At 42.3% G+C, this 16,722-nt stretch overlaps 1 protein-coding gene and 1 pseudogene across 1 annotated transcript in view; both read left to right on the top strand.

The window, feature by feature from the left end:
• The first annotated feature begins 870 nt into the window (after positions 1-870).
• Positions 871-11,185, top strand: LOC106971448 (procathepsin L-like; annotated as a pseudogene).
• Positions 8,934-16,722, top strand: part of LOC106971464 (procathepsin L-like) — a 298,037-nt gene continuing 290,248 nt past the window's right edge. Inside the window, exon 1 of the mRNA XM_053205181.1 lies at positions 8,934-8,961. The gene's annotated coding sequence lies outside the window, so the exon portion shown is untranslated. The remainder of the gene's footprint in view (positions 8,962-16,722) is intronic.

The following is a 16,722-nucleotide window of genomic DNA, read 5'->3' as shown; positions in this document are numbered from 1 at the left end:
CCTCCACTTGCACCCACCTTTGCCTGAGATAATCAGGAACTGCTAGACTAGATTATGGTGTTCTCAGTGCTCAGGGAGATTTTAATCCAAAACTCTAGGACGAAAGGACATGTAGGCTGAGGCTGGAAACCTACTTGGGGCTCCCAAGTGACTTCTAATCATGAACCACCTACCAGCACATGAATTAGGGGTAATTAGTTGATCTGGGTCCCCAGGGAAGGTATGGACCTCTCCTCAAGCACAGTCTCTAGTTCCCCAACTTTTCCTTCTCCAGGTCAACTGAGTCACATACCACTTGCCCTGGGCAAGTGAGACCCAGCCTTTTCACTTGCCAGTAGGCAGAACCCAGAGGCTCTGTGCACAGGCAGGCTGAGACAATCACATTAAGACACACAGTGGGGTGAGAGGGGGGGCTGGCCCTGGGAAAACCAGGGCCTTAATGCATAGCCTGGGACCCTAAACTAACCTGGACCTGCACCTGTGACTGGGTCAATCCTGAGGGGCGGGGCCATCTGGAACTGCCGCCAAAAGGTAGTGGCCCCATGATACACCCCTAGAGCTGGACTGTGGGAAGGCAGTGCCATGTGTCCCTGTCCACATGCCCTGGAGGCAGCGGTGGTCTCAGGGCAGGGAACAGTTTGGCAAGTCCCCTGCACAACCCACATCCTCAACCTTCCTCCCCAGCCCTGTGCAAACATGTCAGAGGATATATTCAATGTTTGTTCTCCACCGTGGTGGCTCTAACATCTCAGAAGAAAAGAGGATGGTTTTTTAGATGGTTTGGTTTAATCAGAAACTCATGTGTTTTTCTTTCTTAAGTTTTGAGATAAGCTTCCTTCTTCTCTCTTCCTTGTTGCCCTTTTCTTGGGAATAGCTTCAGCTGCTCCACAACTCAATCAGAGCTCTGATGCACATTGATCCCAGTGGAAGGCAACACACGGGAAGCTATATGGAGTAACATCTAACCTGTCCAGAGGGACCCCTGCAGAGAACGTTCCATGTTGGTAGGAGTTCAGAGCAGAGAGTAGCTTCCTGAACCCACTCTTACCAAGGCAATAAGCAGGGCACCATGGCTGTGCACAATGTGGGCATATGTCCTGCTCTGTGGTTGCTGGGGAACAGATCCCAGAAGCATCAGGCCATCTTTGGCTATGTTTTCTCCTCCTCTGTGAGCACATCCACTTGGAGCAGGTGAGTTGGTTTTAAATAGAAATAAGGATCATAGGGAAGGATTTAAGATGGCAGAACAGCATGGACACTGAATTGTCTCATCACTGAAATGCAGCTACATCACCACCAAACCATTTTGAACACCTAGGAAATTGATCTGAAGATTAGTGCAACAATCTGCATAACTTGAGCTACAGAACTCAGCAGGTCCATGGTGTGGAGAAGTCAAGTGGGGGAGAGGAAAGCCCTGGAGGGAAGGGAACCACTTTCATGGAGAGAGAACAGAGAGAGAAAGAGAAATAGGGAGAGTGCTGCACATCGGGATCATGTACTAAAAGCGCTCTCCCTGAAAGTAGCTGGAGAGAAAGAGAAAGTGAAAATACTCGCAGGGGACTGAACAAGAAATCTGTTCCCCAAAATCATTTACAGGGAGAAAGAAGACGGTTTCAATACCACCAGGATTCTACAAAGAGTGGAGAGCAGGGTGAAATTTCAGAGTTCAGTTCCTGGCTGTGCTCTGATGAGGAAGCAGGGCAAATCCCTAGGAACAGGCAGTGGGGTCTGACTGATCTGTGTGCCACATGGGAAGAAGCGGTTCCCCTGCTTGGAGTGCATTTGGTAGAGGCCAAAGATCCCAGTGGACCACAGAGGGTAGCTAAGTTTGTGATTATTGGGATAAAGATGCCAGACTGCAGTAAACCTGGCTCCTGCTGTGTGTTGTGGTTTGTCATAATCTCTGAACCTCTGTCACTGCATGACTGCACACACATTTTCTGGGGCAAGGCGGCACCTGGCCCTTGCTCAGCGAGACCCTCCCCCAGAGATTTGGCATGGATACAAACCACAGTGTTCTCTGAATTAGGGGATTTTGAAACACAGCCCCAACTGAGATAAAACTCTAGAGGGTGGTGCCGCCTGGACGTCAGACAGCTTGCACATGGACAAGATAGATACAGGGAGTGGACAAAGACCTGAGACAAAGGAGGGATGCTTAATCGCGGGTGGGTAAGAACACAAAATTCCTGTGCCAGAGACTAGGGAACTAGGTGAAGCTACCTCACACATGCGCATGCACACACTCACACTGATCCATCCCAGTAAGCTAAGCAGCGCCACCTAGTGAAGAAAGGAGCTGTTAAACCAAGTCCTGCCTAACTGACCCCTCCAAGCACACCCTCCAGAAGATCAGCACAAGTCACTCCACCTGGTTAGATTACAGACTGTTGGGGTACCTGGGTGGCTCAGTTGGTTAAGTGTCCAACTTCGGCTTAGGTCATGATCTCATAGTCTGTGTGTTCAAGCCCTGTGTCAGTATCTGTCCTGACAGCTCAGAGCCTGGAGCCTGCTTCAGATTCTGTGTCTCCCTCTCTCTCTCTACCTCTCCCGCACTCACACTTTGTGTGTGTGTGTGTCTCTCTCTCAAAAATAAATAAACATTAAAAAATTTTTAAAAGGTTATGGATTGTAGAATGCTTCATAGTTTCAGTTCTAGGAGAAACTGGACGTAACTTCATTCAGGTGTCATTCTTTCTTGCTGGTTCCCTTACTTGTTCGTTTTATGTACCTCTGTTTTTGCTTAAGTTGTTTTCTTTTCTCTCTCTTTTTTGGATATACAAAGAATTTTTTTTTCTTTTTTTACTTTATCTTTTATTTTTAAAATTTTTTCTCTATTTCATTTTCTTTATTATACATTTTTTTAACTTTTAAATGTTTTGTTACCTTTTTTTCTTTCCTTTCCCTTTTTTCTCTATTCTCTCATGCTTCTTTCAACAATCTGACTGAAAGACAGCTAGGACCTAGCTTTCTTTATTTGTTTTTTTGCTTTGTTTTTCATATTTCATTTTTTTTTACTTTATTAATTCCTTTTATCCCTTCAAAATGATGAAATGAAGGAATTCATCCCAAAAGAAAGAACAGGAAGAAATGACAGGGACTCATCAACAAGATTTCTGAACTAGAATTGAGAACCATAATAATAAGAATACTACCTGGGGTTGAAAAAGGTATAGAAGATACGAGGGAATCCCTTTTTGTAGAGATAAAAGAAATAAAATATAAAAATACTATAACAGATACCATCTCAAATGGGTGCAACGATGGCAATAATTGACAAAGCAAAGCAGTGAATCAGGGATAGAAAAGATAAAATTATGGAGGGGCACCTGGGTGGCTCAGTCAGTTAAGCATCCAACTTCAGCTCAGATCATGATCTCACAGTCTGAGTTCAAGCCCTGTGTTGACCTCTGTGCTGACAGCTCAGAGCCTGGAGCCTGCTTCAGATTCTGTGTCTCCCTCTCTCTCTGCTCCTCCCCTGCTCATCCTCTGTCTCTGTCTCAAAAATAAATAAAAACATTTAAAAAAATGTTTAAAAAAAGATAAAATTATGGCGAATGGTGAAGCAGAAAATAAGAGGAAAACAAAGGCAAAAGATCATGATACAAGATTAGAGAACTCAGTGACTTATTAAAAAGAAATAACATCCAAATCATAGGAATCCCAGAAGATGAAGAAAGAGAAAAAGGGGCAGAATGTATATGTGAGAAAATTATAGTGGGAAACTTTCCTAATCTGGGGAAGGACACAAACATCAAAATCCAGGAAGCACAGAGATCTCTCATTAGATTCAACAAAACCCACCACCATTAAGACATACCATAGTCAAATTCACAAAATAGACAAGGAAGGAATTACAAAAGGAGCAAGGGGAAAACGTCCTTAACATATAAGGGAAGACATATCAGGTACACAGCAGACTTATCCACAGAAACTTGGCAGGCAAGAAAGGAGTGGCAAGATATATTACACGTGATGAATCAGAAAAATATGCAGCCAAGAATTCTTTAACCAGCAAGGCTCTCATTCAAAACAGAAGGAGAGATAAAGAGTCTCCCAAACAAAAACTAAAAGAATTTGTGACCACTAAACCAGCCCTGTGAGAAATTTCAAGGAGGACTCTGAGTGGAGAAAGATAAAACATCAAAGACCAAAAGCAACAAAGACTAGAAAAGACCAGAGAACATTACCAGAAACACCAACTCTACAGGCAATATAGTGGAACTAAATTCATATCTTTCAATACTCACTCTAAATGTAAATGGACTAAATGCTTCAATCAAAAGACATAAAGCATCAGAATGGATAAGAAAACAAGACCCATCGATAGGTTGAGTCCAAGACACTCATTTTAGACCTGAAGAAACTATAAGATTGAAAGTAAGAGGATGGAGAGCCATCTATCATGCTAATGGTTGTCAAAAGAAAGCTGGAGCAGCCATACTTATATAAGACAAACTAGATTTTAAAATAAAGACTGTGACCAGAGATAAAGAAGGGCATCATAATATATTTAAGGGGTCTATCCACTAAGAAGATCTAACAATTGTAAATATTTATGCACCCAACATGAAAGCACCCAATATATAAATCAATTAATCACAAACATAAAGCAACTCATGGATAATAATACCATAATAGTTGGGGACTTCCACACCCCAATTATAGCAATAGACAGATCATGTAAGCAGAAAATTAATAAGGAAACAATGACTTTGAATGACACACTAGACCGGATAGACTTAACAGATTCATTCAGAATGTTTCATTCTAAAGCAGCAGAATACACATTCTTCTCGAGTTCTCATGGAACATTCTCCAGAATAGATCACATACTGCCTCAGAAATCAGCCCTCAACAAGTACAAAAAGATTGATATCATGACTTGCATATTTTCAGATCTCAATGCTATGAAACTCAAGATCAACAACAAGAAACAATTTGGAAAGACCAAGAATACTTGGAGATCAAAGAATACCTTATTAAAGAATGAATGGGTTAACCAAGAAATTAAAGAGGAAATTTAAAAGTATATGGAAACCAATGAAAATGAAAACATGACACCTCAAAACCTCTGAAATGCAGCAAAGTCAGTCATAAGAGGGAAGTATATAGCAATCCAGGCCTTCCTAAAGAAGGAAGAAAGGTCTCAGATATACAACTTAACCTTACACCTAAAACAGATTGAAAAAGAACAGAAAATAAAGCCCAAAACCAGCAGAAGAAGGGAAATTAGTGAAGATTAGAGCAGAAAGCCATGATATAAAAAAACAAAACAAAACAAAACAAAACAAAACAAAACAGTAGAACAGATCAATGAAACTAGGAGCTGGTTCTTTGAAAGAATTAACAAAACTGTAAACCTGTAGCCAGATTGATCAAAAAGAAAAAGAGAAGGGCCCAAATAAATAAAACCATGAATCAAAGAGGAGAGATCACAACCAACACTGCAGAAATACAAACAATAATAAGAGAATCTTATGAGCAATTATATGCCAACAAATTGGGCAAACTGGAAGAAATGGACAACTTCCTAGAAACATATAAACTACCAAACTGAAACAGGAAGAAATAGAAAATTTGAACAGATCCACAACCAATAAAGAAACTGAGTCAGTAATCAAAAATCTCCCAACAAATAAGAGTCCAGGGCAGGATGGCTTTCCAGGGAAATACTACCAAACATTTAAAGAGAGTCAACACCTATTCTTTTGAAGCTGCTCAAAAAAATAGAAATAGAAAGAAAACTTCCAAACTTGTTCTAGGAGGCCAACAGTACCTTGATTCCAAAACCAGACAAAGACCCCACTGAAAAGAAGAACTACAGACCAATTTCCCTGATGAACATGGTTGCAAAAATTCTCAACAAGATACTAGCAAACAAGTTCCAACAATACATTAAAAGATTTATTCACCACGATCAAGTGGGATTTATTCCTGGGATGCAGGGCTGGTTCAGTATCTGCAAATCAATCAATGTAACATACCACATTAATGAAAGAAAGGATAAGAACCACCTGATCCTCTCATTGATGCAGAGAAAACACTTGACAAAACACAGCATTGTTTCTTGATAAACCCTCAAGAAAGTAAGGATAGAAGGAACATAGGTCAATATCTTAAAGGCCATATACAAAAAACTCACAGCTAATATCATCCTCAATTTGGAAACACTGAGAGCTTTTCCCTTAATGGTCAAGAACACGACAAGGGACATTCACTCTCACCACTGTTCTTCAACAGAGTGTTGGAAGTCCTAGCCTCAGACAACAAGAAGAAATAAAAGGCATCCAAATTGGCAAGGGGGAAGTTGAACGCTCACTCTTTGCAGAAGACATGATACTCTACATGGAAAACCCAAAAGACTCCACCAAGAAACTGCTGGAGCTGATACATGAATTCAGCAAAGTCACAAGATATAAAATCAATGTACAGAAATTGGTTGCATTTCTATACACCAATAATAAAGAAACAGAACGAGAAATCAAGGAATTGATACCATTTACAATTGTACTGAAACCCATAAAATACCTAGGAATAAACCTAACCAAAGAGGTAAAAAAATCTATACAATGAAAACCATACAAAGCTTATGAAAGAAATTGAAGAAGACACAAACTAATGGAAAAGCATTCCATGCTTGTGGATTGGAAGAACAAATATTGTTAAAATGTCGATACTGCCCAAAGCAATCTACATATTCAATGGGATCCCTATCAAAATAATGCCAGCATTCTTCACAGAGCTAGAATAAACAATTCCAAAATTTGTACAGAACCAGAAAAGACCCCTAATAGCCAAAGTAATGTTTAAAAAGAAAACCAAAGCCAGAGGCATCACAGTTCTGGACTTCAAGCTATAATACAAAACTAAAGCTAAAATACAAATCAAGACAGTAGTATGGTACTGGAACAAAAGCAGACACATAGACCAGTGGAACAGAATAAAGAACCCAGAAATGGACCCACAAACATGACCAACTAATCTTTGACAAAGCAGGAAAGAATATCCAATAAAATAAAGACAGACTCTTCAGCAAATGGTGTTGGGAAAAGTGGACAGCGAAATGCAGAAGAATGCACCTGGACCACTTTTTTACATGCTACACAAAAATAAACTCAAAATGGATGAAAGATCTAAATGTAAGACAGGAAGCCATCAAAATCCTCGAGGAGAAAACAGGCAAAAACTTCTTGGACCTTGGCCACAGCAACTTCTTACTCAACATGTCTCTGAAGGCAAAGGAAATAAAAACAAAAATGAACTATTGAGACCTCATCAAGATAAAAAAACTTCTGCACAGCATAGGAAACAATCAATAAAACTAAAAGGTAACTGACAGATATTTGCAAATGACATATCAGATAAAGGGTTAGTATGCAAAATCTATAAAGAATTTATCAAGTTCAACACTCAAAAAACAACTAATCCAGTGAAGAAATGGGCAAAACACATGAATAGACACTTCTCCAAAGAAGACATCCAGATGGCTAACAGACACATGAAAAAAATGCTCAACATCACTCATCATCAGGGAAATACATATCAAAACCCCAATGAGATACCATCTCACACCAGTCAGAAATGCTAAAACTAACAACTCAGGCAACAACAAATGTTGGTGAAGAGACAGAGAAAGAGGAACACTTTTTCACTGCTGGTAGGAATGCAAAGTGGTGCAGCCACTCTGGAAAACAGTATGGAGGTCCCTTAAAAAATTAAAAATAGAACTACCCTACCATCCAGCAATTGCACTACTAGGCATTTACCCAAATGATACAGGAGTGCTGATTTGAAAGGGCACATGCACCCCAATGTTTATAGCAGCACTATTGACAACAGCCAAAGCATGGAAAGAGCCCAAAAGTCCATCGACAGATGAATGGATAAAGAATAAGTGGTGTATGTATATATATATATATATATATATATATATATATATATATGTGTGTGTGTGTGTGTGTGTGTGTGTGTGTGTGTGTGTGTATGTATGTATACACACACACACACACACACATATATATATGTGTGTGTGTATGTATGTATGTATGTATACACACACACACACACACACACACACACACACTGGAATATATTACTTGGGGATCAAAAAAATGAAATCTTGCCATTTGCAACAACATGGATGGAACTGGAGTGAATTACGTCACGCAAAATAAGTCAGTCAGAGAAAGACAAATATCATATGATTTCACTTATATGTGTAATTTAATAAATAAAAACAGATGAACATAGGGGAAGGGAAGCAAAAATAAGATAAAAACTGAGAGGGAGACAAACCATAAGAGCCTCTTAAATACAGGGAACAAACTGAGGGTTGTTGGTGGGGTGTTAAGGGTGGGGATGGGCGAAATGGGTTCAGGGCATTAAGGATGGCACTTGTTGGGATGAGCACTGAGTGTTATATGTAAGTGATGAATCACTAAATTGTATTCCTGAAATCATTATTACACTGCAGGTTAACTAACTTGGAATTATATAAAAGATAATTAAAATATAAAATAAAATTAGATCTTTAGCACACACACACAAGAAGAAATAAAGATGATAGGTTATTTGTTTTTCTGCAGGATGAAAAAGGGTGGAGAGGAGTGAGTGACAGGAATAAAAAAATGATTGAACAGCACAATCAGGAATATGACCAAGGGAAACATAGCTTCATGATGGCAATGAGTGACATTGGTGACATGGTGAGTGTGGCATGAATTGCTGACCATTTGTGCTTCATCTCCCTGGTACTATACCAAAAAAAAATCTCCTGCTTGTTAACATTCTATTTCCTTTTTCTTGAAGACCAATGAAGAATTCAGGCATGTGACGAATGGCCCTCAAATCCAGAAGCACAAGAAGGGGAAAGCATTTTGAGCATCTCTCTTTGCTGAGTTCCCTTCATCTGTGGACTGGAGAGAGAAAGGCTATGTAACTCCCGTGAAGGATCAGGTGTGACAATATTTAGCAGGTTCCTCTCAAGAATAAAGGCAAAAGGAATCAATGTCCTTGCTATGGTAGGCTGAGAAACAATGTGCAGTTCGCTATGTTTTAACAGAGTTTCAGATGTATGGGATGCTCTCAAATCTTGCTATTTGTTTTGTTGACTGAGAACTTTATAATTAGGTTTGTGGCTTATGTTGGGTTTTTAGTGCAACTGGTGCCCTTGAAGGACAGATGTTCCGGAAAACTGGTAAACTTGTTTCTCTGAGTGAGCAGAACCTGGTGGACTGCTCTCTGTCTAAAGGCAATGGAGGCTTCAGTGGTGGCCTAGTGGTTTGTGTCTTCCAGTATGTTAAGGAGAATGGAGTCCTGGGCTCAGACAGGTCCTATCCTTATCCTGCACAGGTAAACAGAGCTCCTGATCTTCCTATCAAAGTTGAGCATTTTCAGGAAGCAGAGATTTCATATTTAATATTCTCATTTTAGATTGTAGTCTTAGTATCTGCAAACTTTCAGAACTGTCATTAAAATTTGTTAGCCTTGCACAGTTCTCTGCTCATATTACCATATTACTGTTCCTACATCTCTGCTATGTGGTGATATACATGCTGTCTTATATATAGTACAGATTTCTCCAGAATGAAAAATTTCTCAGGGCAGGTAGACCATGAATTTCTTATTTAAATAGACACCTTCTACTGTTCATTTCAAAACAACCAATAGCATTTCAGGTCCTGGGATTCTTAATACCCAACTTGAATTGAAAACCATTCAGCTACAAACTGTCTTGCACTCATTTTCCCCTGGAGGTGGATCATAGTGATCAGGTCTCTTTCCCTTTCCCTTTGAAAGGATGAATCCAGCCTTTCACACAATCCAGAATATTCAGCTGCTGATGTGACTGTCTCCTGGGAGTCTATGGGCTGGGAGATTATGATCACAGAGGCAAGTGTGGGGCCCATCTCTGTTGCTATCGATGCAACTTTATATTCTTTCTAGTTCTAGAAAAAAGGTAAACATTTATCTATGTAGAAATGTGGACAGAGAAGTGGGAAAACCACCATGATATATGACAAGATTGACTCTTTGGTATGTAGAATTTAATGTAGAATTTTTCTGGGTTTGGATTTAACACAATTGTTCATTCTGTACATGTAATATTTGTGCCTGATGTATCCATTGACATGACTGGATCTATATTCCCCATATTTTCAGCACTTCATAAGTATACTTAAAGATGACATAATTCTATCAGTATACCTTACCTTACTTTCCATTTTACAAATTATTACATATTTCAAATTTTCTGAATGATTTTACTACAAAAAATTGGAACAAAGCCCTTGGCTCAAGTAATTTTGTGTTCTGTGCTTTTCCTTAGGCTGACATCCTCAAAGTAGAATGAGAAGATTTTCACAAATGGTTGTTTATGCCTCTTGTCTAGTTGTTTATTTTTAAATTTGTTAAATTAATTTATTTATTTTGAGAGAGAGACAGCACAAGTGTGGGAGGAACAGAGATAGAGGGAGCGAGAAAGAGAATCCAAGCAGGCTCCACACTGTCAGTGCAGAGGCTGATGTGGGGCTCGAACTCACGAACCATGACATCATAACTTGAGCTGAAATCAAGAGTCAGAGGTTTAACCAACTGAGCCACCCAGATGTATCTATTTTTTTAACTTTTTAAAAATGTTTATTCCTTTATTTTTGAGACAAAGAGAAAGAGAGAGAGAGATCATGAGCATGTGAGAGGCAGAGAAAGAGAGGGAGAGAGAGAATCCTAAGCAGGCTCCACATTGTTAGTACAGAGCTTGATGTGGGGCTGGATCTCATGAACAGTGAGATCGTGATCTGAACAGAGACTAAGAGACAGATGCTTAACCAAGTGAGTCACCCAGGTGCCCTTATCCACTTGTTTAAAAACGAGAGTGCACCACTTTGTATTTATTCCAGTATTAGATGAGAACCTAAATTATTAGCATCGTCAAAAAAGATGTCTTTTAAATATTATCTGCCTTTGTGTCATTTTAACAAGTTTTGAAATGTTTCCCAAACTATGGTTGATAGGTTGAGTTACTATCACGTGTATCTGGGGTGTTCTCAACCCAACATTGAATTTTCCTTTTCCAGGTATCTACTATGATCCAAAGAGCAGCAGTGAAAACCTGAATCACAGTGTTCTGGTGGTTGGCTATGGCTTTGAAGGAGAACAATTGGATAACAAAAAATCTTAGGTTGTCAAGAACAAGTATAAAATGCCAAAAATACTTCTCTTTGAAACTGAAAAGATTTCCCTTTATAAATCAGTGCTTGGATGCAGATCCTCAAACCCTTTGAGCACAATTCTGAAATCCCAGCAGTGTTTACCTCACTTAGGGCGAACACAGACATTTTTATCTCATGATAACATTAAGATACTGACTCAGGGTGCCTGGGTGGCTCAGTCTGTTAAGCATTCAACTTCAGCTTGGAACAGAATCTCACAGTTTGTGAGTCTGAGCCTTTCTTTGGGCTCTGTGCAGACAGCACAGAGCCTGGAGCCTGCTTCGGATTCTGTGTCTCCCTCTCTCTCTGTCCCTTCCCTGTTTGTGCTCTGTCTCTCTCAAAAATTAATAGACATTTAAAAAAATTATAAAAAAGGATACTGTCTCAGTCTTTCTAGGGTATTGATATAATTATGATACCATTATATTTCTAAATTGGAAATGGAAATTTTTTTCTTATTTTGGAAACATATCTGGCCCCAAGAGTTTCCTTTTCCTGCTCATGTTGCAGTCCATTAAAGGTTTTGGGATAGAATTCTGTGCAGGGTTAAAACCCAACCATGAACAAGAATGGCCTCTCCTGATTCTTCCTGAATCTGTGTTGGCCTGTGGTGCACTGCTCAGTATCACGTACTATTGTTCATGAAGATAAATCTGTTTGATTGTTTGAGTAAAATGTCAAACCCTGTGTTCTTTTAGCTGGGGTACATCATCCGCTACATACTGATGGTCAAGGACCGGGACAACCCCTGTGGAACCAGGGCCTGCTTTCCTACAGTGTGAGATGATAGTGTAAGAAAAGGCTTGACTCGGGACAGAATTTGCTGAAGAGGATTTTATCTTAACAGTGACCAGACCTTACTGTGTGAGATAAAATACTTGAACGGTTGAAGATCCAAGTTGTGAATTGATTTTGTGACAGTTTATGCCGGTAATGTTCCCAACTCTCTCATTATTGCTGTAAATAGCTTTGTATGAACTTATCAAATAACTTGTAAAATGCATCTTTTATTTTTATTTACTTATTTTGAAAGATTTATTTATTTTAGAGAGAGTGTGTATGTGCAAAGGGATGGGCAGAGGGAGAGGGAGAGGAAAGAATCCTCAAGCAGGCTCCCTGATGAGTGTGAAACCCAATGGACATGGGGCTCGATCCCAGGACCCTGAGATCATGACCTGAGCCAAAATGAAGAGCTGGACGCTCAACCATCTGGAACATGCAGGTGCTCCAAAACTGCATATTTTAAAATGATGTATGAAGTTTTTCCTTTTAAAATAAAGACATTTCAAAGTGGAAGTAGGGTAAGTTTTTAATTAATTAAATTTTCATAGAGTTAAAAATGCTATTGGTGTCTAGGAACCAATGTGCCAGTGACTGAATGTGCCAGTGGCCCACTAGGAGAATGCTGGATGGTGTCTGGTTCTTGTAGTTGTAAATAGGCACATGTCATGGCAGCTGCCCTTTGGCTGTGTCTGTCCCAACGCTTGAATAGAGCAAAATATGAACAATGATCTGTAAGGACAAAGGTACATTCTTTCAATGAGGAAAAACTTGACATGTTAGAAAAGTGAACATACATACATTGAATTTCCAAGGTAGAATAGTGCCTTAAAGATCATGGTCATTTGACCCCAAATGGTTACAACCCACCCAAGTACAGGACAGATGTCACGGTCAGTTTCAGGTGCATCTTCCCCAAATGCCAGAGAAGATCATGTAACCTCTTTGCGGGTGAGGAAGAACCGGATGCAGTGGGTTGTAGGAATGTGTATCTTGGGTCCACAAGGGTTAAGGGTAAACCCCAGACATGAGGCCAGCTTCAAAAATAGAGCTGGGGCCTCAGAGGTGGCAGACAAGTGAGGACATCCAAAGTGATCATCTGAGGCCTAATTTACACCCAGCTACTCAAGCCCGGAATTGATTAAAAGAAGACATTCTGCCTACTGTTCGCAGGCTAAAGAAGCACATAGTTCCATTTTCTCTCTGCAGGTTAATTGACTCATGTTCCCACTCAGAAAGCATGAGGAGAAGATGTAAGTTGTAGTTAATAGACCCCGTAACAGGTCATGAGCACATGAGGTGGAAGACAGCAGGTCTCAGCCCACAAGACCTCCAGCACCTTGAGACAAGTCCCTTTGGACTGGGCCACTTGTCATGCCAGAAGGACCCTCCATGAGACTTCCCTCCTAGACGCTTACATTTCCAACTGTTTAACCTAAAATGACAAATGTGGTGTGTGCAGGGAAATTCTGTGGGCTTCCTGACAGTGCTGTCAGGGGCAGTCACAGGAGAGGTGGGGACTCCCCAGCAGAATCCCTTCTGCCAGGGGGAAACTGTATTGGAACAACCAGAACTGATGCAGCACCTGCTGGGTCTCAGCCATCACCTGGTGGAAGGCACATCCCCAACTGCCAGGAGGAGCAGGTCCTGGGAGGGGGAGGAGGTAGCTCAGAACAGCAGGAGGAAGAGGTGTCTGATGAGAACCCAGAGGAGCCAGTCAGGGGGACAGGAGAAAAGAGGGGTGTCTGAGCAGAGGCTCGGACTCAGAACCCTGGAGAAAAGAGACAGTGTATCTAGAGAACATGGAAAGAGAGTGAGGTGAGGGTGTGGGGAGATGAGGCTGGGTCCACACGAGGGTTTTAGGACAGGGGGGAACGACTGGGGAAGCAATGGAGAGACTGGTTATCTGTTAATGTAAACACACTCTCGGAATCCTCGCAGCTCTGTGATTTTGTCAAAAATCGTCTCTCCCGTTTCCCACCTGGGCTCAGGGGCATGGTTCTTCCTGGAAGTCTCTCCAAGAGCTGGAACCCCCTGTTGCTTGGGACAGTCTGGTGTCCACGCAGGCCCACTGGTGGGATGTCCTAGATGCAGGTGTGGGCGGGGCGTTCATCCTGGGCTGGTGACCAGAGCGCTTGCCCAGCCCTCCCCATTGCTTGGGCTCCCACAGTTTGAAGGCGTCTCTGAGTTCAAGTCCCAACAACAGGTGTGCCAGGACGCTCACAAGGAGCCCCAGACTCCTATGGCCTGACCTTGGTCCTTGGTGAGACTCTACTCCTGCAGGTATTTGGAGCCTGTCACCAGGGATGGCCCAGGGACCCGGAGACGGGCTGAGACCCTACCTCATGATGGGGAGAGCCAAGGCCACTGAGCAGAGGGGCGTGTGGGATGAAGACAAGGCTGGGGCTGTCTTTGGAACATGCAGTCTGCCACAGTCGGTCTCTGAACATCCCTTAGAAAGGACTCCTTGTGACTGTCATCTTGCTTCACCATGCCAGGCTCGCTCAGCCTGTTGTCCACACTGTCCTGGGAGTTCAGACCAAGACTCTGAGAACATGTGCAGGTGCCGATGTGAGGGAAACCAGGAAGAGCTGGCTGATGTGTGAACTTCAGATATTAGAAGCTTGTGTACTTTTCAAAGTTATGTATATTTTTTAAACTTGTGAAAAGTTCCAAAGTGCATCTTGGGAGTTTTCAGAATGGTTGTGTTTTCTAAGTTTGTCTCCCTTTAGACTGAGCAGCTTTTCACCAGCACTGCCTTCAAGGTCATTTGAACGAGTGAGCTGGAGTCAGTGGAGGGCAGTGCTGGGCGGGGCACAGACATGCCCTCCCTCAGCTGCCCAGGAGCAAGCCAGCCTTGGGTCAGAGAGGCTTCTGGAAGTGCTCTGGGGCTTCAGCAGTGTGCCATGGCTACCATGCCTCTAGGGTCTTCAGAGTGCAAGGACCAGAGGGCCTCAGGCGGAGGGGATCCCCTCAATCCTGCACACTGGACAGAAGTGCTGGCCAAAGTCAAGGTGCCAAGATCAACAGCACACAAAACAGAAAGGGCCACAAGTCAATTATTGCACAGTGTCCCCCGGCACCTGGTGGTACAATTATAGCCAGAATTAGGTTTCTGCCTTTCCCCTGTCACAGGAGAAGAGGACACCAGTGCCCTCAAAAGATTCGGTATGTTAGTAAGCTGTGTGTTACAAACTAGGTGGAGAATGTTTTATTCCACTTGATGAGATACTCCTAATGGACGGTGTTGGTCACAGGACATGGTGACTGCAGTTCAGATGCTTCCCCTGCAGGGGAGGGAGAACCAGGGACTGACTTAAAGGGAAGGGGAAAGGGCAGGCTTTGAAGGTTAAATTAGAGGGGTGGGAGGCAGATTTGCTTCTGGGGTCAAGCGCTTATCTGTAACACTACATGGCATCAGGGAGACATCCTGCCTGGTGGGCAGCTCTGGGATGAGTGACTGTGTCACAAGAGAACATCTTCAGCCTCTGCGCTGACTTGGGTCACAATTCAGGGGAATTACTGGCAGGCTCCCCCAGCCCTTTCCCTCCCCTGCAGGGCTTTGTGTCTGAACCTATTGGAATTTGCAGCTAAGGGAGAAGCTAGAATAAGGACAGCGTCAAGTTCTACAGAGCACTGGGCAGGGGGAGGAGTTCACAGGTGACAAGTACCTGCACAGATTATGTTAAATGTGAATGGAATGGCCTCCCTGTGACATACCAAAGACATCAAAGGGAATATCTATAGTGAAATATAATGTGTTGCAGTGTATAAATGCTAGGGCCCAGGGCATGAGGGTTGTAGTGAAATTGGCAGGTATGGGGGCCCGTGCACAGTCACTATGAAGTGCCTGCAGACACCCGTGCATCCTGGAGTGCTGGGATGGCACGCGGACACTGCAACAGCATGCTGACCTGATTTTCATAAGGGCAGCGACAGAATAAGACATGGGTAAAATCGCTGACAAGATTACCACTTCCAGGTGTAAAATAAGTAAGTCCCAGGATGTACTGTACAGGATGAGACCACAGTTCATTACACTCTATTGCATATTTGAAAGTTCCTAAGGGAGTAGCTCTTAAAAGTTCTTATCACAAAAATCACAGACCAGGCAGGAGTTCTGAACCTGGAGCAAAATTTAAAATCTGCTCAGGGCCTTGCCTTTTTCTGTAACACACCTTCTGTCACCTGTGTTCAGGATAAGCACTGAGAACCCTTCCTCCAGTAGCTGTGACCCTCACAGAACCTCCAGGCTGGAATCAAACTGCAATTGTTGGGCCCCTTGGGGTCTGGGAAAACCACCCTGGAGGGATCTGTCAAGTGTGGGCTGCTGAGAAGATTCCTCAGAAAACACTGGCCCAGACTCTCCTCTGCCAACTCCACCATGTTCTTGCCCTCACCCTGTCATCCAAGCCAATAGGTAGGTGCCTCATTCTTGGTTCCTGTCTCTCAACTCCGTGCTTGCTTTGTGCTGTCTCCTGTCACAGTCTAGGAGGAGTGCTGGCTTTGTTTTGGTTGCTTGGCTCATGTCACCTGGGTCCCCATACCTTGGTGACCTTAGGTATGGTCAGCCTGGCTGTGGGTCCTGTGTCTACCCCCTTCCTGGCCTGAACTTGCAGATGTCCCAGCAATAGTAAGGACAGGCCTCACAGAAATCACGGTCAAATATCCAAAAGTGCAAATCACAAATGTCAAATTGCAGATGGTGTTGTGTTCTACTTGGGGA

Source organism: Acinonyx jubatus, chromosome D4, assembly GCF_027475565.1.
Source record: "Acinonyx jubatus isolate Ajub_Pintada_27869175 chromosome D4, VMU_Ajub_asm_v1.0, whole genome shotgun sequence".
Taxonomy (NCBI): Eukaryota; Metazoa; Chordata; class Mammalia; order Carnivora; family Felidae; genus Acinonyx; species Acinonyx jubatus.
This window is presented reverse-complemented; position numbering and strand designations above follow the sequence as displayed.